General features: G+C 40.7%; 4 pseudogenes; all 4 read right to left on the reverse strand.

Moving 5' to 3' along the window:
• Positions 1-4,729: 4,729 nt before the first annotated feature.
• On the reverse strand, positions 4,730-6,101 carry LOC149514814 (25S ribosomal RNA; annotated as a pseudogene).
• A 253-nt stretch (positions 6,102-6,354) lies between these two features.
• Positions 6,355-6,509, reverse strand: LOC149514815 (5.8S ribosomal RNA; annotated as a pseudogene).
• Positions 6,510-8,688: 2,179 nt separating this feature from the next.
• On the reverse strand, positions 8,689-9,795 carry LOC149514816 (18S ribosomal RNA; annotated as a pseudogene).
• A 4,578-nt stretch (positions 9,796-14,373) lies between these two features.
• Positions 14,374-23,033, reverse strand: LOC149514817 (25S ribosomal RNA; annotated as a pseudogene).
• Positions 23,034-23,042: the final 9 nt, after the last annotated feature.

The raw sequence follows: 23,042 nt of genomic DNA on the forward strand, positions 1-23,042 counted from the left end.
ATCAGTTACACCCGTATCTATCATGGTTTTTGTGGTTTTACCATTGAGTACTAGGTCCACATACATCAGACCTCTCCAGGTTCTTTTTTTTATCAAGTTTAGTTGGGTACAACGGGCACTAAGAAACCATATCGAGCCCATCCTTATAGGCTCCTCCTCAACTTCTTTGATAGTTTCAAGCACTTTAAAGGACTTTTGAGAAGGATCTTAAAGCATTAAGGGCATCTCTATATGGGCATTTAGCCACCCAATGTGGCCCTTGGCATAGGAAAAAAGCTAGCAGTCTCTTCAGCTTGAAATTCAATGCGTTGTTTGCCTTAGGTTAGGTATTGTCTTGACTAGGAGGCCTCTTATCTGATCCCTTATAAAAGGGTCAGTCCATTCTTGCCATCTTTCCCTTATTCCCAAAGTTAGAGTTACTACCACTTGATGGAAGGTTCTTTCTTTTTTAGGGCCCATTGTTACAGTCATTATGTTTAGTGGCAGCCATCACTGTGGTCACATCTTGCACCTTTTGTCTTTGCAATTCTATCTTGGCCTAAGGTTTAAGGCCCTCAAGGAAATAAAACATCTTATCTTGTTTAGAGATGTTTTTAATGTCCAATATTATGGTAGAAAAGCTCCTCACAAACTCTTGTACCATTCCCATTTGCATAAATTCTTGAAGCTTTTTTTGGGCCATATACTTCACAATCTCAAGAAAGAATTGGTTTTTCAACTCTTGCTTAAGATCCACCCAAGTTTTGATAGGGCATTCATCATTTACAAATTTTGAATGCCACCACAGCTTGGCATCCCTATCAAGGTACATTGAAGCCATTGCAACCTTATCCTCTTTTGATTTTATGTGTACATCTCAAAATTATTTTTTTATATCAAACAAGAAGTTTGCAAGCTCGTTGGCATCTCTTGCCCCCTCGTAACATCAAGGCTCCAACACTTTGGCCCTTTTCCCTTTCTCTATTGAGCTAAAACTTGATCTAGCTATAGCCATTTGTAGCACACTCACTTGGGCCCTAAGCTTCTCAAATTCTCTCTAAAAGACACTTAAGGTATCTCTGGTCTCTTCACCCCAAGATATATATAGTATCAGACAACTCCCACTAGGATGTCTCAATCTACCTCAGTCAACCATAAGTTACCACATGAGCTTTAAGGGCAACCATTGTGGCTTTAAGTTCCTTGATCCTCTATCGATCATTAAATCCACCACTTGTAGCCATCTCTAGCACTTTTCAATAGTGCTCTAATGCCACATGTCATGGATAAAGTTTTCTCTCAATAAAGTAATAGACCATGTGACACTTGGATGGATGTTTCCATACAAGTCAACCAAAGATAGTTTAATATCCTAGCCAATGAGGTAGCCCAGTAATATGCCAATTGCTCACCCTCTTTAAAGAGCTTAAGAGATTTTATAGTTATGCTACCTAGAACCATTACAATGTTTGAAATGGGGACATTTTTTCCTAGCACATGAAATCTATCATTCTCCTTGACACATCCTATGCCTGGTCATGGCCCTCTACAAGGTTGACTCATGACATACGAAAAGTGATCAAGACTCTATAGGCTTAGGCACAGTGTTCAAGTTTGGTAAAAATGAGCCAGGCCCATGTGCAGATGCTAGTGAGCACTAATATGAATTTACAAGCCATAAAAAAGGTACTGGCTTTGTAAAAATATGAAAATGCACATGATCCCACCTATAGCTCATTCATGGTGTACAGCAAAAAGGCTAGGATACATGTTCATGGTGCATGGCCTAGCATGTGTCGAAGGTGCTCGAGGGAACTACCCGCACAAAGTGCCAACATGTACCAATGATGGTCAAAGCATGTGTCGAGACCAAGGGCCAATAGATCCTGATGATGGTTGGGGCATGCACATGTGTCATACTCTACACACTAGTCTAGGCCTAAGGGTTCTTTCTGAGTTAAAAAATAGTTCCAGTTCTAGTAGGACAAGGTCCAACAGCCAAACAAACTGGGCCTTAAGGTTTATTAGAGGCCCAAGTCATGGGGAACTAGCCTAAAATAGTGGTATGGGCAGCAATCAAGACTCCAAAAGCTCTGGCACGATGTTCATGTTTAGTAAAATTAAGCCAGGCCCAAGTTCGAACACTGGTGAGCATTTATATGAATTTACAAAGCATAAAAATGGCATTAGCATGGCAAAAATATGACCTAAACCCACTTACAGCCCAAGGTTAAGATACCTGTAGTGGTGCACAGCCTATCATATGCTGATGGTGATTGAAGCATATGCCAAGAGCAAGGGCCAACATGTCTTAATGGTGCTTGAGGCATGTGCATGTGTCATGGTCTGTAAGTTCGTCCAAGCCCTGAGGTTCTCTCTAAGTCAAGGAGCAGTTCCTGGTCTAGCAAGATGGGGTCTAACAACTAAAAAGACCAGGCCTCGAGGCCTAGTAAAGGCCCAGGTCATGGGAAACTAGCCTAGAACAATGGTATGGGTAGTGATCAAGACTCTAGAGGCTTAGGCATGGTGTTCATGTTTGGCATAATTGAGCCAAGCCTAGGTACAGGTGCTGCTAAGCACTTATATGAATTTACAAGCCATAAAAATAGCATTAGCATTGCGAAAATAAAAAGATGTGCCTAAACCCACCCATGCCTAGTTTTGGTACACATGGTGTATTGCTCGAGCTTGGGATACCTACGCGTGATGCATGACTTAACATGTACCGATGGTGGTCAAAGCATATGCCAAGACCAAGGGCATGGTGGTCAAGACATGTGCATGTGTCATAGTCTGCAAGCTGGTCCAGGCCTGAGGGTTTTCTCCAAGTCAAGGAATAGTTCTAGCTCTAGTGGGTCAAGGTCTGATAACTATAAGGACCAAACATTTGAGGTCTATTAGAGGCTCAGGTCTTAGGGGACTAGACCAGAATAATGGTATGGGCAGTGATCAAGATTCCAAAGGTTTAGGCACGGTGTTCAAGTTTGGCAGAATTGAGCTAGGACTACTTGTGGGCACTAGTAAGGGATGCATGGACACATAGTTAGACCCAAGTGTTGGCACTAATGATCAAGGTGTGGGTGCATGGTCAAACCTAAATGCAGGCACTAATGACCGAGTTACAAGTGCATAATTAGACCCAAATGTGTGCACACCTGAACACAGTCTTGAAAGGATCAAAGTTGTGGGCTTCTTGAAGGCCTAGTACTATAGCATAATTTTTTAGAAGTTAGAATTATGCTAAGCACTTGAGTTTTGTAGGTTGAGTTTGGCAGATGAAATCAATTCCCTATCTAAGGTAGCACGAAGTTTGACTTAAGACCAAAGCCCATGCCATATACATCGCATGTCCTTTGGTGCTAATGGTGATTAAAAGGTAGACAAGTGCCTTCGGTAAGAGGCTCATGGTACACATGCTACCTCAAATGCTAGCATCTACCAAAAAGGTGTCTGAAGCAACAATCCATACCAAGGGCCTGCTTGCGTTAATAGTGGTTGAAGTAAGTGCTAGCATCTGGTGATGGTGTCTAAGGTAACATCCGTACCAAGGGGCCAACATCTACTGATAGTGTTCGAGGCAACAATGGGCCAGCATTTGTTAATGGTGTTGGATACAATTGCCTACACCAACCAAGGGCCAGATGCTGTCGATGGTGTTTAGGGCAACAACATGGACCAAGGGCTAGGGTGTGCCGATGGAGTTCAAGGCAAGTGCTCACACCAAGGGCAAGCCTATCACTATAACAAATACTAAGGGCATTTAGTTTTCATGTACTTAGATGCCCAAGGGAGGGATGTCATCACCTAACTAAATCAGTTGCAATGGAGAACACCATTCATCCCTAACCTTAGAAAGGTATGGTGTAAAAAAATCAAGTGAAAGGACTTTAGTAGGTGTCATGGGGGAAGAGATGAATCAAAGTGACAAAGGGCTGAATCTCAATGGATTGTGGTTGCAAGGCCACTTGGCTACTTACAACACCCTATCACATATTTAAGTCATTTGCAAAGACCACACTTTCTGTTCTAGTTGAGCTCATCTTAAGGCACTTACATTATCTTTTAACAAATGTGCCACCCTAGCCAAACTCTCCACCTGACAATGTCTTTTGCTCGAATTGATCGATTAAGGTTGACCTTGGGTCTAAAAGAAAAGGTTGTGCCCAACCTTTGATTCATGAAATATGTAAAATAACATTAAAAGTAGTTGTATTTCAATTTTTCCCAAGGGATCCCACTTATACTACACCTCTTAAGTCATTCAGAAAGTCATATTAGAGTCAAGCTCAACATGGTCTTTTCTTCCAATAGATTTTGCCAAGCTCGTTCCCTTAGTTGTGGTTTCACTGGATAGTAGACAGGGATAGTGGGAATCTTGTTAATCTATTCATGTACGTCACTAATTAGATGACAAGGCATTTGGCTACCTTAAAAGAGTCATAGTTACTCCCAGCATTTAGCCGCGTTTGGTTGAATTTCTTTGCTTTAATATTCAGAGCATTGGGCAAAAATTACATTGTGTTAGCATCTGTAAGGACCATCACAATGCTTTGTTTTAATTAAATAGTTAGATTCCTTTTGTCTGTACTAGTTTTGAGTCGACTATTTGTCACTCGATGAGCAGTTCAAATAGTGCACTAGTAGTCACTGGGTTTGAGATTGGGACCCCTATGCCTAGCCCTCAGACCCAATCTTTTTCCCAAGGTTACGAATCCATTTTGCTGACTTTCCTTGCCTACATTGTTCTAACTACCAAAGGTTGTTCACCTTGGAGACCTGATGCTATTATGAATGTGATAGGGCATGAATCGCACTTACTCCTTCGAATTTTCATGGGCCACCAATGGTGTACTGGACATCACATGATGTGTGGTGCTCTTTTAGCTACTAGACCTTACCTTTGGTTGAGCTATTTTCAGGGTGGGTAAGTCGTTAAATTGTGGGTTCTAGGTTAGCATGCAATTGGGCACCATAACTTGTCTTTCAATTCATCCTGCATCACCAATTTTGCTTACCAAAATTGGCTCCCTTTGAGCTCTCGATTTCGTGGCATGGCTCAATGAAGTAGCCATGCTATTCTATCTAGTTAAAGTTTGAGAATATGTCAAGGGCATTATCCCCCTAATGCCTCTAATCATTGGCTTTTCCTAATAGAATTCACCAAAGGCTCTAGCTATCCTAAGGGAAACTTTGGAGGGAAACAACTACTAGAGAGTTTGATTAGTTTTTTGTCCCTATACTCAAGTTAGGTGAACAATTTACATGTTAGTATCACTATGGGCCTCCATTAGAGCTTCATTTGGCTTTGCCCTGCTCAAGCATAATTCACCATCTTTTAGGTTCTGACAGGCATGTTCATACTCTAACCCTTATCTGAATCAAGGTCAATTAGTAGTGCACCCATGAAGGATCTTGCCAATCAGCTTTTTTTGCCTTATGGGTTTTCTAGCTCATTGACTCACACATATCAAACTCCTTGGCTTGTGTTTTAAGATGGGCCAGATGGAGAGCTCATAGGGCAATGTCAAGAGCACATAGGTGATAAGTTATGTCAAGATAGTGCATGCTGCATTCCATGATCGTAGTGACAATGTCTTTGTAGGCATATCAAAACTTTGAGCTTAGGCCACCATCGTGACCTGTATTAGTCCACACTTAGAGCCAATCAATGGACCAGCTCTTACTTTTTCACATCCGATTGGGGTGCATCATTAGCTCTCATCCATTTCCCTCCTAACAATTTCAAGCACTCTTTGACTCTTTTTTCAAAGTCATTTTTATCTTTCCCTAATGGTACTTATTTGCTATCAATCTCTCACCAATATTTAGTCTTGGATAGAATTTACTGCCTGATTGGGGTTGCATTCCTAAATAACCGGACTCGTCGATAGTGCTTTGTGGTGCGATAAGGTCTAGGCACAATGGGGCTCTTACCCTCTCTGACATCCCTTTCCAAGGGAGTTGGGCCTAGTCCACTGGTGAGGATGCTTTTCTATACTACAATTTGGTTGTCATGAGTGCCTAATTCTCAAGCTGATCTCTTCCCGATTTGCTCATCGTTTCTAGGAGAATCTTGGTAGGTTTCTTTTCCTCAACTTATTGATATCCTTAAACTTACTGTGTAATCTTGCTTGACCTAGGGTCATGATACAAGCATCAATCAAGTGATGTAGGGGTCTGATGGGGTCAGATGGATAATAACCACACGTCACTAGATATGAGGCACCTCAAGAGCTTTACCATCGATGGTCACAATGCTATCATTGTTGGGGACTTACTTTTGGGCCAACTATGATCGATGAGATCACAGAAGGCTATCTTTCACCTTTCTCATCGAAACCTGATGGGCAAGGGGCTGGAAGGGGAGACGATGCATAATACCCAGGCAAACAAGCCTTTAGCCTAATGGCTTGGGTGCAACTTGTGTTCAAAGACTTGATGGTTTACAAGATTCTTCAATTAACACCAAGTATCACATTTTGCTACATTCTTCATTAATGCAAAAGCTGAGATATCCATTACTGAAAGTCGTTTTGGTTTTTTAGGACAAAAGGAGTCACAGTGTCACTTGCACACACTATGAATGGGATGTTGATGGCATATGCTTTCTTTTTTGTTTCAATTTCATGGTACGATTCATGCCAGGGGTTTGTTATTTAGCTACAAGTGATGATATCGATCATTTCACCTACTTGGGAGGCTAAACAAATCGATCATCATGCACGCCCAGGGTCAAAAGTGGCTCAAGGAACAAAGGCACCCTCACCCCCTCAGTGTTTTGTTAACGCATTTATGGGTTGTTCATTGAGCAAGTTTATCCAATGATCTTTTTGTAGGTTCACCTAAAGAAACCTTGTTATGACTTCTCCTTCCCCTAAATGATAAGGTTTAGTAGACTTCTTATAACATCATGAGCAATAAACCATCTACATTGCCACGATCCAAACACTTCACCAAACCATTCAATTAGTAAGAGCAATGGGTGATGTGTATAAGGGGTAAGAACATAGTCAACATGAGCTAGTGACTCATGCTTAATAGGAATTCCTCATTCAAGACCAACAATTGTAATGATCTATCCCCACCATGATGAAATTTCAAAAATTACCTCTCGTTGAATACATCAGTCTAGTGTGCATGTAGCCCAAAACATCTAAGGGCATCATAGACCTATTATGGCCTCAAACTTCCTTAGCCTAAGTGGCCATAGTGATTCTAAGAAGCTATCCACAAAAGATCACCTCTGTGTAGCTAGTTAGCAAGCTGAGGTCTCGTTTTTCAATGGAATTAACAAGACAAATCACTCTATCAACTAAGAATGGCCATGCAACACCACCCATAAAATTAAGAAAGATCTTCAATCTATCAATCCTTACTATGTCTGGACCTGGTAAGTTTCCTTGTGTTAAGTCAAATTAAGATGCAAGCTCCACTCTTGGTGGTGCCCTTCCATCAATTCCTTTAAGTTTCAGCCTTACGACCATACTCCCTTCGAAACCCAAAGACTTTGATTTCTCATAAGGTGTTGGTGGCAGAGTCCTAAAAGTATTATCCATCGATCCATAGTCAGCATCATTTATGGTTGACACTAGGACGGTGTTTGATCATCTTCAAGCTCTCAACTTTCATTCTTAATTAATGAAAACATCCTTGACAAATGCTTTCATAGTTGTTCGTCTTTCATAAATCCAAGAATTTTGCCTTTGACTGTGAAATATGAATGCCCCTGACTGTCCCTATTAATCATTACTCCGATCTAGAAGGCCAACACAATAGGATTGAAATCCTATGATGTTACCTTATGCTAATGTATACAAGTGTAGGCTTACTTGAGCACTTTGATTTTTTTAAAGTAACAGCACCGAAGGAATGACCCGGTCAAATAAGGCCAAGATCACATTATTGATAATAGGGATGAGTAAATCATTGCTCATTGTGAGACGAGCTAGATGACCCAACCCTAGTTCTAACTATGAGCTTTTTAACTACAACAACTTAAATATACATTATTGGAGCTAGAATTACCATAGTTGCTGGCACAAGACTTGCCTTCCAACTGATCCTCATTAAGGGATTTAGATTATACTCATTCTAATTGCCAAACTCATAGAGCCCAGTATTGTTAGTTATTGTCACTACCTCCCTATTTTTGAACATTTTGCCAAAACATTCAATTGGTAGGAGCAATGAGCGATGTGTACAAAGGGTGGGGATGTAGTCAATACAAGCTGATGAAATTCCTCATTGAATACCAGCATTTGCAATGATCTATGCCTATCATGATTAAATTTCAAGGATTACCTAGCTTGTTGGCCAACACTATGGACTCATTGAATACATAAGTGTAGCACACATATGGCTTGGAACTTTTAAAAGCATTATAGACCTCTTATTGCCTCAAACTTCCTTGGCCTAAGTGACCATAGTCCCTCTAAGAAGCTAGCCATGAAGGATCACCTTTGCGTAGCTGGTTAGCAAGCTATGATCTCATTTGTTAATGGAATTAACTAGACAAATTGCTCTACCAACTAAGAATGGCCATGCACCACCACCAATAGAGTCAAGAAAGAGCTCTTAGTCCATCAATCCTTAGTATGTCTAGACCTGGTAAGTTTCCCCATGTTGAGTCAAATTAAACTACAGGCTTCACTCTTGGTGGTGCCCTTTCATCAATCTCTTTAAGTTTCAGACTCACGACCATACTTTCTCTAGAACCCAAAAAGTTTGATTCTCATACGGTGCCAGCAGAGTCTTAAAAGTAATATCCATCGATCCCTGGTCAGCATCATTTATGGTTGAGATTAGGATAGTATCTGATCATCTTTGAGCCTCTAACTTGTATTCTTGATTGATGAAAACATCCTTGGTAAATGCTTTCATAGTTGTTCATCTTTCTTAAATTCAATAATTTCACCTTTGACTATGAAATATGAATGCCCTTGATTGTCTTTATTAATCATTACTCTGATCTTGAAGGTCAACATAATAGGATCAAAATCCTATGATGTTATCCCATGCTAATGTATACAAGTATAAGCCTACTCTGAGCACTCTAATTTCTTTAAAGTAATAGTGCCAGATGAATAACCTAGCCAATTAAGGTTATGAGTGCATCACTGATAATCGGGACATGTATATCAATTCTCACTATGAGGCAGATGAAATGACCTAACCCTAGTTTTAACTACTAGCTTTTTAACTGCAACAACTTAAATAAATGCTATTGGAGATAGAATTACTGCGACTGCTAGAACTAGACTTGCCTTCAAATTGATCATCATTAAGGGATTTAGATTGTACTCATTCTAGTTGCTAGACTCATAAATCTTAATATTGTTATTTATTGTCACTACCTCTCCATGTTAGGATTGGGTAATTTGTGCACCTGCTACCTTTTTTAGATGTGGTATCCATTTCTCAAGCTCCCTCTCTAGAATTGAACCCTGATTCTCTGTCACACATCACCACCATAGTAGGCCACTATCTTACCATTGAAAGTTGATAAGGTAAAATTTTGAATGATGTGTCATTGGCATAAAAGCTGTACGATTCGTCAAGTTATTATGAATTATCAAAGGAATAGACAAAGCCCGCTTCGACCTTTTTTTCTAATAAATGCATCCTTTTCAAAAGTTAAAGTTTGTTGCACATATTAGCTCTAGAATTACTATGGTTATCCGAGTAATAGATACCATCAAATAAACTATAATTGATTTAATGAGCCATTCACAATTACAAAATTTGAATTAGTTAATAGTTTCACATGCATGGCTTAATCTTTGAGACAAACATATTACTACTAGCCAAATCAACGAGGTAGCATTCTTTCAAGATGTTGGCATTGGATGGGCCTCAACACACCAACTAAGTAGTGGAAAAAGCCAACACAGAGCACAAGCATCGTGCATGTCGAGCACATAAAATGCATAGCATCGGATGAATAGAGGCCAAGAGCCTGTGCCCATAAAATGTTCCATATCTAAAAGCACGATTCAACATTAGTGCACCAATGTGTCCATGAAGGTTTAAAAGGCACGCTTAGGACATGGGGTACAATTGATGTTTAACCTATAGCCCTTAAGGACACAAGATGGATGTAGGATTGAAAGACGTCCTATTTCTATTGATTTAGGTATGTAGCACAAGATTTTAATTGTGCCCCCAAGGTATGATGACCACATGGGGGAAATTGAAAAGGATGATGGGTCGATAGTTTTATGCATCGAGTATGAAGCTTGCCAACACGCATAACCATAGCACCACTCATATGCCGATTACATACAAGTGCTAGCATCCATGCACATCGGTCTAAAACTTTTTCTAAAAAAATTTTTGAAAAATCTTGAACCGTGAAAAATTCTAAAATCATAAAAAATAGAAAGTAAGTCATCATGCCATGAAACTTCACAAGAAGGCTTAGAGGACCGTTATATGAATTTACAAGCCATAAAAATGGCATTGGCATGGCAAAATAGAAAGATGCACATGAACCCACCTACTACTCGGTCATGTACAAGGTGCATAGCCCGAGACCAGGGTACCCATGCATGGTACGTGGCTCAACATATGCAGTTGGTGCTCGAGGGAACTATCCATACCAGAGGCTAGCATGTGCCGATGATAGTCAAAGCATATGTCGATGGTGGTCGAAGCATATGTCGAGACCAAGGGCCAATATGTCCTAATCACGATCAAGGCATGTGCATGTGTCATGGTCCATATACTAGTCTAGGTGAAGAGGTTCTCTCCGAGTCGAGGAGTAGTTCCAGCTCTAGTGAAATGGGGTCTGACAACCAAGGAAACTAGGCCTGAAGGCATACTAGAGGTCTAAGTCATGGGTAACTAGCCTAAAATAGTGGTATGGGCAATGATCAAGCCTCTAGTGGCTTAAGCCCAGTGTTTACATTTGATAGAATTGAGCAAAGCTTAGGTATGAGTGCTGGTGAGCATTATATGAATTTACAAGCCATAAAAATGGCATTGGCATGGTAGAAATATAAAGATGTGCTTGAACCCAGATACTACCCAGTCATGGTGTGCATGGTGCACGACTCGAGCCTAAGATAACTGTGCTTGGTGCACGACCTAGCATGTATTGATGGTGTTCGATGGAACTACCTGCACAAAGGATGTGTCGATGGTGGTTAAAGCATATGCCAAGACCAAGGGCCAACATTTTCTGATGGTATTTTAGGTATGTGTATGTGCCATGGACAATAAGGTATCTAGGCCTAGGGGGTTTTTTAAGTTGAAGATTAGTTATAGTTCTAGCAGGATAGAGTCAATAGCCAAAGGGACTAGGCCTTAAGGTGTACTAAAGGTCTAGGTCATGGGAAACTAGCCCAAAATAGTAGTATAGGCAGTGATCAGGACTTTAGTAGCTCAGGCATAATGTTCATGTTCGACAAAATTAAGCCAAACCCAGGTGCAAGCGTTGGTGAGCATTATATAAATTTACAAGCCATAAAAATGGCATTGGCATGGCAAAAATATAAAAATGTGCCTAAACCCACCTACTGTATGGTCTAGGTGCACACAGTGCATAGTTCGAGCCCAGGATACCCATGCTTGGTATGTCGCCTAGCATATGCTGATGGTGTTTGAGGAAACTGCCTACATAAAGGGCTAGCATGTGCCAATGGCAGTCCAACCTTGTGCGGAGACCAAGGCCAACATGTCTTAATGGTGGTCGAGGGAGGCATGTGCATGTGTCATAGTCCATAAACTAGGCCATGGCCAAAGGTTCTCTTTAAGTCAAATAACAGTTCTAGTTTAAATGGGAAAGGGTTTGATTGCTAGGGGGACTAGGTCTTAAGGCCTAATGGAGGCCCAAGTCATGGGGAACTAGCCTAAAATCGTGGTATGGGCAGTGATCAAGACTTCAGAAGCTTAGGCACAGTGTTCAGCTTTGGCAGAATTAAACTAGGCCCAAGTACGAGCATTGGTAAGCATTTATGTGAATTTATAAGCTATAAAAATGCCATTGGCATGGCAAAAATATGATGTGCCTAAACCCACCTGCTACCCAATCATGGTGTGCATTATGAATGGCTCAAGCCTAAGATACTCGCGAGTGTTGTGCAGCCTAGCATATATCAAAGGTGATTGATAAAACTGCCCACATAAAGGGTAAGCATGTACCGATGGTGGTTGAAGCATATGCTGAGACCAAAGGCCAACATGTCCTGATGGTTGTCAAGGATGGGCTTACGTCAGAGTTCGTAAGCTGGTCCAAGCCCTGAGGTTCTCTCTGAGTCAAGGAACAATTCTAGTTCTAGTAGAATAGTGCCTGAATGGCAAGAGGACTAGGCCTTAAGGCCTACTTGGGGCCCAAGCTATGGGGAACTAGCCCAAAATAGTGGTATGAGTAGTGATCAAGACTCTAAAGACTTAGGTATGGTGTTTAGGTTTGGCAGAATTGAGCCAGGCCTAGGTGCTAGCACTAGTGAAGCCTTATATGAATTTACAAGCCATAAAAATGGCATTGACATGGTAAAAATATGAAGATGTGCCTAAACACACCTATTACCCAATCATGGTGTGCACAGTGCACGACCCGAGCCCAGGATACCCGTGCTTGGTGTACGGCCTAGCATATGCCAATAGTGGTTGAAACATGTGCCGAAACCAAGGGCAACATGTTTCAATGGCATTCGAGGCATGTGATGTTCTATGGTTGACAAACTGGTCTAGGCCTATAGCTTTTTTCTAAGTCAAAGAGCTATTCCAATTCAAGTGGGACACAGTTTGACAGCTTAAGAAACCATGCCTTGAGGCATACTGGAGGTCTAGGTCATAGGGAACTAGCCTAAAATAATGGTATGGGCAATGATCAAGACTCCAACGGCTTAAGCATGATGTTTAGGTTTGGCAAAATTGAGCCAAACCTAGGTGCGGGCACTGGTGAGCATTATATGAATTTACAAGCCATAAAAATGGCATTCGCAAAGTAGAAATATGAAGATGTGCCTGACCCTACCTACTGCCTGATCATGGTGCACATAATGCATGGTTCGAGCCTAGGATACCTATGCTTGGTGCGCATTCTAGCATGTGCCGATGGTGGTCAAATCATGTGTAAAGACCATGGTTCAACATGTCCCAATAGTGGTCGAAGCATGTACATGTGTCACCCACAAGCTGGTCTAAGCTTAAGGGTTCTCTCTAAGTCAAGGAGTAGTATTAATTCTAGTGGGAAATGGTTTAATTGCTAGGTGGACCAGGCCTTGAGGCCTACTAGAGGCCCAAGCCATAGGGAATTAGCCTAAAATAGTGGTACGAGCAGCGATCAAAACTTAAGAGTCTTAAGCACGATGTTCAGGTTCGACAGAATTGAGTCAGGCCTAGGTGTAGACCCTATTGAGCGCTTATGTGAATTTACAGAACATAAAAATGGCATTCGCTTTGCAAAAATATGAAGATGGGGCTAAACCCACCTATTGCCTGATCATGATGTGCATTGTGCGCAGCCCAGGGCCAGGATACTCGCGTGTGGTGTATGGCCTAGCATGTGTTGATAATGTTTTAGGAAACTGCCCACACAAAGGGCTAGCATGTGCTGATGGTGGTTGAAGCATGTATAGAGACCAAGGGCTAATATGTCTTAATGGTGATTGAGGCATGTGCTTATGTCACAATTTGCAAGCTAGTCCAAGCCCATGGGTTTTCTCTGGTCAATGAGCAGTTCCTATTCTAGTAGGAAAGGGTTTGATTGCCAAAGGGACTAGGCCTTGAGGTCTACTGGAGGCCCAGGTCATAAGGCACTAGCCTAGAACAATGGCATAGGCAGTGATCATGACTTTAGAGGCTTAGGCACAATGTTCAAGTTTAGTGGAATTAAGCTAAGCCCAGGTATGGGTGCTAGTGAGCACTTAGATGAATTGACAAGCCATAAAAATGGTGTTGGCATGGAAGAAAAATTAAGATGTGCCATAACCCTCCTACTTTCTAATCATGATGTGCAAGGTGAGCATCCTGAGCCTAGGATACCTACACGTGGTGTGTGGCTCAGCATGTGCCAATGGTGTTCGAGGGAACTACCCACATAAAGGACCAGCATATGTCGATGGTGGTCAAAGCATGTGCCAAGACCAAGGGCCAACATGTCCTAAAGTTGGTCGAGGCATGTGCATGTGTCATAGTTTGCTAGCTGGTGCAAGCCTAGGGGTTCTCTCTAAGTCATAGAGCATTCTAGTAAGATAGGATCCAATTACCAAATGGACCAAACCTTAAGGCCTACTGGAGGCCCAGGTCATGGGGAACTAGCCTAAAATAATGGTATGGGTAGTGATCAAGACTCCAAAGTCTTAGGCACATTGTTTAGGTTTAACAAAATTAAGCCAGGCCCAATTGCAAGTGCTAGTGAGTGCTTATATGAATTTAAAAGCCATAAAAATGGCATTGGCATAGTAGATGTGCCTAAACCCATTTACTACTAGATCATGGGGTGCATGGTGTGAAATCCAACATGTGTTGATAGTGTTCAAGGGAACTGCTCACATAAAGGGCTAGCAGGTGCCCCTATGATGGATAAAAAATTGAGTGATGGGCACGTGTGGCACTTCTAGCTTGGATTTTGACTTAGAGTCATTTAGTAATAATCCAACCCATGGTAGCTTTGTGCCACTAGCTCTTCAACCAAGCACAATGACCAATTGTGTAAATCAATGGTTCCTCTCATACTAGGCTGAATTACTATCATGATGCTGCCATTAGTAGGGTAAAATTAACTTGCCTTATGATAGTCTGAACCCAACCCACATTCCCTAGTGATGGGTGAACAATCCAACACTTGGTGAATTCTGCTTCACAATGATAGGAAGAGCCAGCATCAAAAGATCAAAAAGCAACATCGCTATGAATGCTTGGCTGCCACAAGCTAGTTATGACACCTCTAGTTTCAAATTCTGAAGGTCTAAAGAATCTATAATCGATGCTTTCATGGTTCATTTTTGTACTAGAAATCAGAATCAAATGAGCCTTTACCCTTTTGTTCCATGTGAGATTTTTGTTCTTGTTGAGCTCATCTTGGGAAACCTGTGTTATCTTTTAACATATGTGCTACCCCAGCCAAAATCCCCACTTGACAATGTTTTTTGCCCAAATTGATTGACCAAGGCCAACCTTGGGTCCAAAAGAAGGGGTCATGCCTCGCCTCTAATTCATGGAATAAGTAAAATAACATTAAAAGTAGTGGTATTTCAATTTCACTTGAGGCCTCCCATTTATCCTACACCTCTTAAGTCATTTCCCAAAGTCAGACTACAATCAAGCTCAACAAGGTTTTCTTTCCCCACTGATTCTTTCAAGCCTATTCCCTTGGCTATGGTTTTGATGGATAATAGATAGGGATAATGGGAATCTCATTAATCTATTAATGTGAAACACTAATTAGATGATGAGGCATTTGGCTACATTAAAGGGGTCATAGTTACACTTGTCATTTACCCATGCTTGTTTGAATTTCTTTACTTTGACATTTAGAGCACTAGGTAGAAATCACATTATGTGAGCATATACAGAAACCATTGCATTGATTTGTTTTAATTAAATAGTTGGATTTCCTTTGTTTGTACCAGTTCTAATTTGACTACTCTCATCTAAGGAAGGCTTTCGAAAGAGCAATTCCCAATCTTTTTTACCAGCGCATGGCAACCCGCTCTCACCATAGGAGTAGATTAAGTAATGTATCGGTAGCTAATGGGTTCGAGATTGGGACCCCCATGCCTAACCCTTAGATCCAATCCTTTTCCTAAGGTTATGGATCCATTTTGCGACTTCTTTTGCCTATATTGCTCCATCGACTAGAAGCTATTCACCTTAGAGACCTGATGCAGTTATAAGTTTGATTAGGCATGGATGGCACTTGGTCCTCTAGATTTTCAAGGGCCACCAAGGGCACACTTGACACCATAAGATGTGTGGTGCTCTTTTGGTCGTTGGACCCTACCTCCAGCTAAGCCATTTCTAGGGTAGGCAGGCCATTAAACAAAAAAGATAACTCTTTCTAAGGCCCCCATCAACTTCTTCAAACTCCCTAATGTTGTCATTAGCTACTGCATTCTGATTAAGGAATTTTAACCTAAATCCCTTTCGAAACTCATGCTAGACATGCTATTAGACGAGCTTCCCCTGTCTCTTAAGATCGACTAACCCATGTGCAAGTGCCATTCACATGGAACCTTTCCCTTCTTCAGCCTTCAAAGTTCTCATTTGAATATTGGCTACTACCACCAAGATCAGTACCGATGGTCACTCCACCTAGGTTCACACCCTGGGTTTTGCGATGACTGTTGTGTCATCCTATTCATCGAGGCTTGGCCCTTGCCCCAATAGCTGGGTATAGATCGCATGCTTAAGCGCCATCCATTTTTTGGGTTAGTTGATTTAGCAGGTGACTTGTTTCACATTCCTTAGTGGATTTTAACTTTCATGACCACCATCCTGCTGTCTTAATCGACCAACACCCCTTATGGGTTTTAGGTTAGAGCACAAGTGGGTGCCATAACTTGTCTTCCAGTTCATCTTGTATCACCAATTTTGTTTCCCAAAAATGGCCTACTTAGTGCTCTTGATTCTATGGCATGGCTAAACGAAGCAACCACGTTGTCATTAGACAATGTTGTGTAGGGCCATGACCAGGCATAGGATGTCATGAGCCACCCATGTATAAGGCCATGATTGAGTAGAAGTGCCGAGGTGGAGGGTATATCTCATGGGCTAAGAAAAAGTGTCCCCATTTCAAACTTTGTAATGGTTCATGGTAGCATAGGTGTAAAATCTCTTAAGCTCTTTAGAGGGGTGAGAAGTCAATGTATTATTAGGCTGTCTCACTAGCTAAAGTATGTGCTAGACCACCTATTTAGGGCTACCCCTTTGAACTCGATGATGGTGGGAAGACTCAATGCTCTTTTTGTACTTATTGTACTATTCTTGATATTAATAAATATTTTTTTCTTATGAAAACACCGGGGGTTACCTTGGTGTGCTCCCATTATGTGTCAATATATTGTTGTGTATTCTTGAGATTAACTTGTGGTTTGTTGGTTGCCTATTCATATATCAAACTATCTTTGGCTAACTTGTGTGGAAGTATCCATCCAAGTGCCACACAGTCTATTACTTCATTGAGAGAAAGCTTAGCTTATGACACATGGTATTAGGGCACAATTGAGAACTGCTAGATAATTGATAAAATGGCTACGAGTGGTGGATTTAATGATCAACAAAGGATTGAAGAGCTTGAGGCCATGGTGGCTTCCCTAAAAGCTCAAATGGTAACTCATGATCCACTGAAAGGGATCAAGATATCCTAGTGGGAGTTGTCTAATACTCTACATAGCTTGGGTGAGGAGACCAAAGATGCCTTAAGTGTCCTCTAGAGACAGTTTGAGGAGCTTAGGGCCCAAGTGAGTATGCTACAAATGTCTATGGCCAGGTTAAGTTTTAGCTTGTGGAGAAAGGGAAAAGGGCCAGAGCCTCGATGTAATGAGGGGGCAAGAGATGTCAAAGAGCTTGAAAACTTCCTATTTGACATAGAACAATTCTTTTAAGCTATACACACATAATCAGAGGAGGATAAGGTTGCAACGGCTTTAATATACCTTGCCAGGGATGCCAAGCTATGGTGGTGTTCAAAATTTGTAAATAATGAATGCCCTATTAAAACTTTGGCAAATCTTAAGCAAGAGTTGAAAAATGAGTTCTTCCCTGAGAATGTGGAGTATATGGCCCGAATGATGCTTCTAAAATTAGTGTAAACAAGAACAATGTGAGAGTTTGGGAGGAGCTTTTCTACCTTGATGTTAGATATTAGAGACAAGTCTAAAAAATACAAGATGTTCTAATTCCTTGAGGGCTCAAACCTTAGGCTAGGATGGAATAACAAGGATAAAAGGTGCAAGATGTGGCCACGACCATGGCTGCCACCAAACATCTTAATGACTATAATAATGCCCCCTCAAAATGAATGAATCCTTTATCAGGTGGCAATAACTCCAACTTTGGGAATGGCAGAAAGATGGTCAATGTAGATAGACCTTTCAATGAGGGATTAGATAAAAGGCCTTCTGGTTGAGACAATACCCAACCTAAGGCAAACAATGTATCGAATTTCAATCTAAAGTAACTACTAGCTTGTTTCTTATGCAAGAGGTCGCATCGGGTGGCCAAATGCCTATGTAGAAGTGCTTTTAATGCTTTGAGAGCCTCATTTTAAGAGTCCTCCAAAGTAGTCAAAACTATTGAAGAAGTTAAATAGGAGCCATCATGGATGGGCTCAATATGGTTCTTTAATGCCTTTTGTACCCAACTAAACATGATAAAGAAAGAATCTGTGAGAGGTTTGATGTATGTGGACCTAGTACTCAATGGTAAAACCACAAAAGCCATGGTAGATATAGGTGCAATTGATACCTTTATCACACTAGAGGAACCAAAAAGGTGTGGTCTCTAGGTTAATAAAGATTGTGGGCAAATGAAAGTGATTAACCCACCAACCTTTGTGATCAATGGAAGCTCAAAGAGTGTGATGACCAAGTTTGGGCCATGGGATGGAAATGTAAACTTCATGATTTCCCTCATGGATGACTTTAATGTTGTCCTAGGATTAGGCTTCATGATGTTGGCTTAGGCAATCCCAATCCCTACTGCTAGATGTTTATTGTTCTTGGGGGAAAGCTTATGTGTTATGTCAGCCACAATCCTCCATAAGAGTAAGAGGAAAATGATTTCAATATTATAATTCAAAAAATGAGTAAAGAGAAGGGAGCCTTCTTATGTGGCTATGCCAATTTACAAAGGTTGGATTAATGAGAGTTTATGGTTATGTATGGACTATAGGGCATTGAAAAAAGTCACTATGAGAAACAAATATCCTATTCCTCTTATTGCAGATTTGTTTGATCAACTAAGCCAGGCCAAGTGCTTCTCCAAATTGGACTTGAAATCTGGCTATCATCAAGTTAGAATTGCTAAAAGAGATGAGCCAAAAACCACTTGTGTAATGCAGTATGGTGCATTTGAATTTCTTGTTATGCTTTTTGGATTGACCAATGCCCCTACCACATTTTGTACCTGGATGAATCAGGTGTTCCATGCTATCTTAACAAGTTTGTGGTCATCTATTTAGATGACATAATGTATATAGTTCTACCTTAGAAGAGCACTAAGAGCACCCACATCTTGTGTTTCAAATACTACAAGACCATCAATTGTATGTTAAAAGATAGAAAAGTGCATTTGCTCAAACATTGATTCACTTCTTAGGCTATAATGTTGAACAAGGCCATATTCGAATAGACATGGAAAAAGTTAAAGCTATCAAGGATTGGGCAACACCAAAGAATGTTAGGTGAACTCCACGCATTTTTGGGTTAGCCAACTATTATAAGAGATTTGTGGAAGGATACTCTCGTAGAATCATGGCTCTCATGGAGCTATTGAAAAAGGAGCATAAATGGTGTTGGACAAGTGAATATCAAGCGGCTTTTGAGGGCTTGAAGGAAGCCATGATGAAGGACCTTATCTTAACTCTCCCTTACATTAGGAAGCCTTTTGAAGTTCAAACAAATGTATCTAATTTTGCTATTGGGGGAGTGCTTTTACAAGAATGGCACCCTATAGCATTTGAAAGTCGAAAGTTAAGTGAAGCTAAAAAGTGATATATGGCTCAAAAGAAAGAATTTCTAGTAGTAATCCATTGTTTGAAAGCATGGCAGCATTATTTGTTAGGTTCACAATTTGTAGTTAAGATAGACAATGCAGTGGTTAGTCATTTTCTCACCTAACTGAGGCTCATGGCTAAGCAAGCTAAATGGTAGAGTTTCTAACCAAATTTGAATTTTGTTTTGAACACACAACTGGAATAACCAATCAAGTGGTAGATGCACTGAATAGATAGGCAAAGATGACTACCCTTATGAGAATTGCCCCGATGGTAGCTAGTAGAGTCATAATAGATATTCATAAGCTAATTGAAGATAATCTGAAGAAAGACCCACAGGCTAGTGCCATCATGAAGCTAGTAGAAGAAGGGAAGTCTAAGTACTTTTGGCAAGAAAATGGGGTCTTATTGATAAAAGGTCCTTGGTTGTTTGTGCCAAAAGTAGGAGGTTTAAGATAGATGCTAGTGAATGCCATGATACACCATGGGCGGGTCACCCTGGTTGGCAACATACTTTGGCTTTACTGAAACAAGGCTATTATGGGCCTCACATATGGCAAGATGTGATGGACTATACGAAAACTTGCCTTATTTGCCAATAGGACAAAGTTGAAAAGAAGAAATTGATAGGCATACTTGAACCATTACTTATGCCTACAAGCTTTAGGCAAGTTTCTCCCTTGACTTCATATTAGGCCTTCCTAAGGTTGGTGATCTTGTGTCAATTCTAGTAGTGATTGATCGTTTCTCTAAACATGCTACATTGATTCTCACCCAAAAGTATTGCATCATGGAAGATATGGCCTGAATAATATTTAAACATGTAATCAAGTATTAAGGCTTTTCTTAAAACATTGTTAGTGATAAGGATCCAAGATTCACTAGGTCATTCTCGAGAGAATTTTTCAAGATCTTGGTATCTCAGCTCAACATCTTTTCAGGTTATCACTTGCAAGTTGATGCTCAAACTAAATGATTTAATGGGTTATTGGAAGAGTACTTAAGACACTTTGTTCAAGCTAATCAGAAGAATTAGCCTTCATTGTTGGATGTAGCTCAACTTTGTTTTAATTCCAACAAGTGTTCTTCCACAAACAAGAGTCTATTTGAAATGGTCACTGAACAACTAAAGACCATTACATATATCCCTTGAGCCATATCAAGAGAAGAATCCACGAGCCTTCAACCTTAGTAAAAAATCAATACAAAACATAAAAATTATGCAAGCAGACTTAGAGAAAGCATCCAACCACATGAAAAAATGGGCAGATAAGGGCCAAAAGGCACAGCAATTCAAAATTGGTGATCTTGTTCTTGTCAAATTAGTGCTCGAACAAACTAGGTTCCTAAAGAAGTAGGATTGTAGGTTGGAGCATAAGTATAAGGGTCCAGTGAAGATCCTTTCCAAAGTTGGGAATGCCTCTTATAAAATTAGCCCACCAAAATGGATGAAGGTGCACCCAGTGTTCCATGTGAACAACTTAAAGCACTATCATGCAAACCACATAGATACAAGTCGAGGAGAATCAACTAGAGTTGCCATTACCATGAAGCCACCATCAAAACATCGAGTTAAAGAGATTTTAGTTGACAAGGTATTTAAGTATCTCGAAGAATAGTTCATTAATATTTAGTGAAGCGAGAGAGCTTAGGACTAGAAGAAACTAGTTGGGAGAGAGATCATGTCCTCCAAGCATTCAAGCAAAAGATTGAAGAATTCTACACCAATAAGTCAATGAGGTCATTGACAAAATAGGTGGGGGAGGATGTCATGAGCCAACCTTGTATAGGGCCACAACCAGGCATAGGATGTAATGAGCCACCCATGTATAGGGCCATGACTAAGTAAAGGTGCCAAAAAATGAGGGTAGATCCATTGGCTTAGAAAAAATGTCCCCATTTCAAACTTTTTAATGGTTTTTAATAGCATCGGTGCAAAATCTCTTAACTCTTTAAAGAGGTTGAGCAATCGACATATTATTGGGCTACTTCACTGACTAAGGTACATGTTAGACCACCCATCTAGGGCTACCTCTTTTACCCCAATGATGGTGGGAAGACTCGGTGCTTTTTTTGTACTTGTTGTACTTTTTTTATATTAATAAAATAGTTTTTTTTCTTATAAGAACATCGAAGGTTGCCTTGGTGTGCTCCTAATATGGCCTAATATATCGTTATATATTCTTGAGATTAATTTGTGGCTTGTTGGTTGCCTATTTAGATATCAAATTATCATTGGCTACATGTGGGGAAGCATCCATCCAAATGCCACATGGTCTATTGCTTCATTAAGAGAAAGCTTAGCTAGTGACGCATGCCATCTTGCCTATTTAAAGTTTGAGAATAGATCGAGGGCATTGTGCATCCAATGCCTCTAATTATTGGCTTTACCCTATAGAACATGCCAAGGACTCTAACTATCCTAAAGGAAACTTCAGAGGGAACCAGCTATAAATGGTTCGATTAGTCTTTCACCCCTATACCCAAGTCATACAAATGATTTGTACATCATTATCACTATAGGCCTCCACCAGAGTTTCATTTGGCTTTGCCCTATTTAGGCATAGTTCACCATGTTTTGGGTCCTAACAGGTAGCTCACACTCGAACCCTTCTCAAAAAAGTTCAAGGTCAATCAGTGGTGCACTCGTGAGAGATCCCGCCAATCAATTTTGTTACACCTTATAGGTTTTTTAGCTTATTGACTGGCACACATGTTAGACTCCTTGGTCTGTTTTTCAAAATGGGTCAGATGGCAAGACCACATGCTACTACCTAGAGCATGTCTATGTCGAGGCACACCGAGATGATGTGTGCTGCATTCCATGATCACGGTGATAACATCTTCATAGGCATACCGAAAGCTTAGGCTTGGGCCACCATCATGACCCATGTCGATCCATGCCTTGAGCTAATCAACGAATCGACTCTTACCATTCCACATCTAATCAAGCTACATTGTCAACCCTATCTGCTTCTCTATCGACAATTTTAAGCATTTTTTAACTCTTTCTTTAAAGTCTTTTTCATCTTTCCCTCATGGTACTTGTTTGCTATCGATCTCTCACCCATATTTAGCCTTAGATAGAATTTACCCCTCAATTAGGGCTGCATTCCTAAACAACCCAACTCACAGACAATGCCTAGTGCTACGAAAAAGTCCAGGCACAACAGGTCTCTCACCCTTTTGGCACCCCTTTTTAGGGTACTTGAGTCTAATCTACCACTAAGGATGCTTCTCTATACTACAATTTAGACACCGAAGGTGTCCAATTCTGAAGCTGGGCTATTCTCAGTTTGCTCACCACTACTAAAGGAATCTTGGTAAATTTCATTTCCTTCACTTATTGATATGCTTAAACTTAGTGGTAATCTCGCCTGACCTAAGGTCATGATGTGAG

The sequence above is a fragment of the Durio zibethinus genome, chromosome 15, assembly GCF_047325235.1.
Source record: "Durio zibethinus cultivar Kanyao isolate XHJ-2024 chromosome 15, ASM4732523v1, whole genome shotgun sequence".
NCBI lineage: Eukaryota > Viridiplantae > Streptophyta > Magnoliopsida > Malvales > Malvaceae > Durio > Durio zibethinus.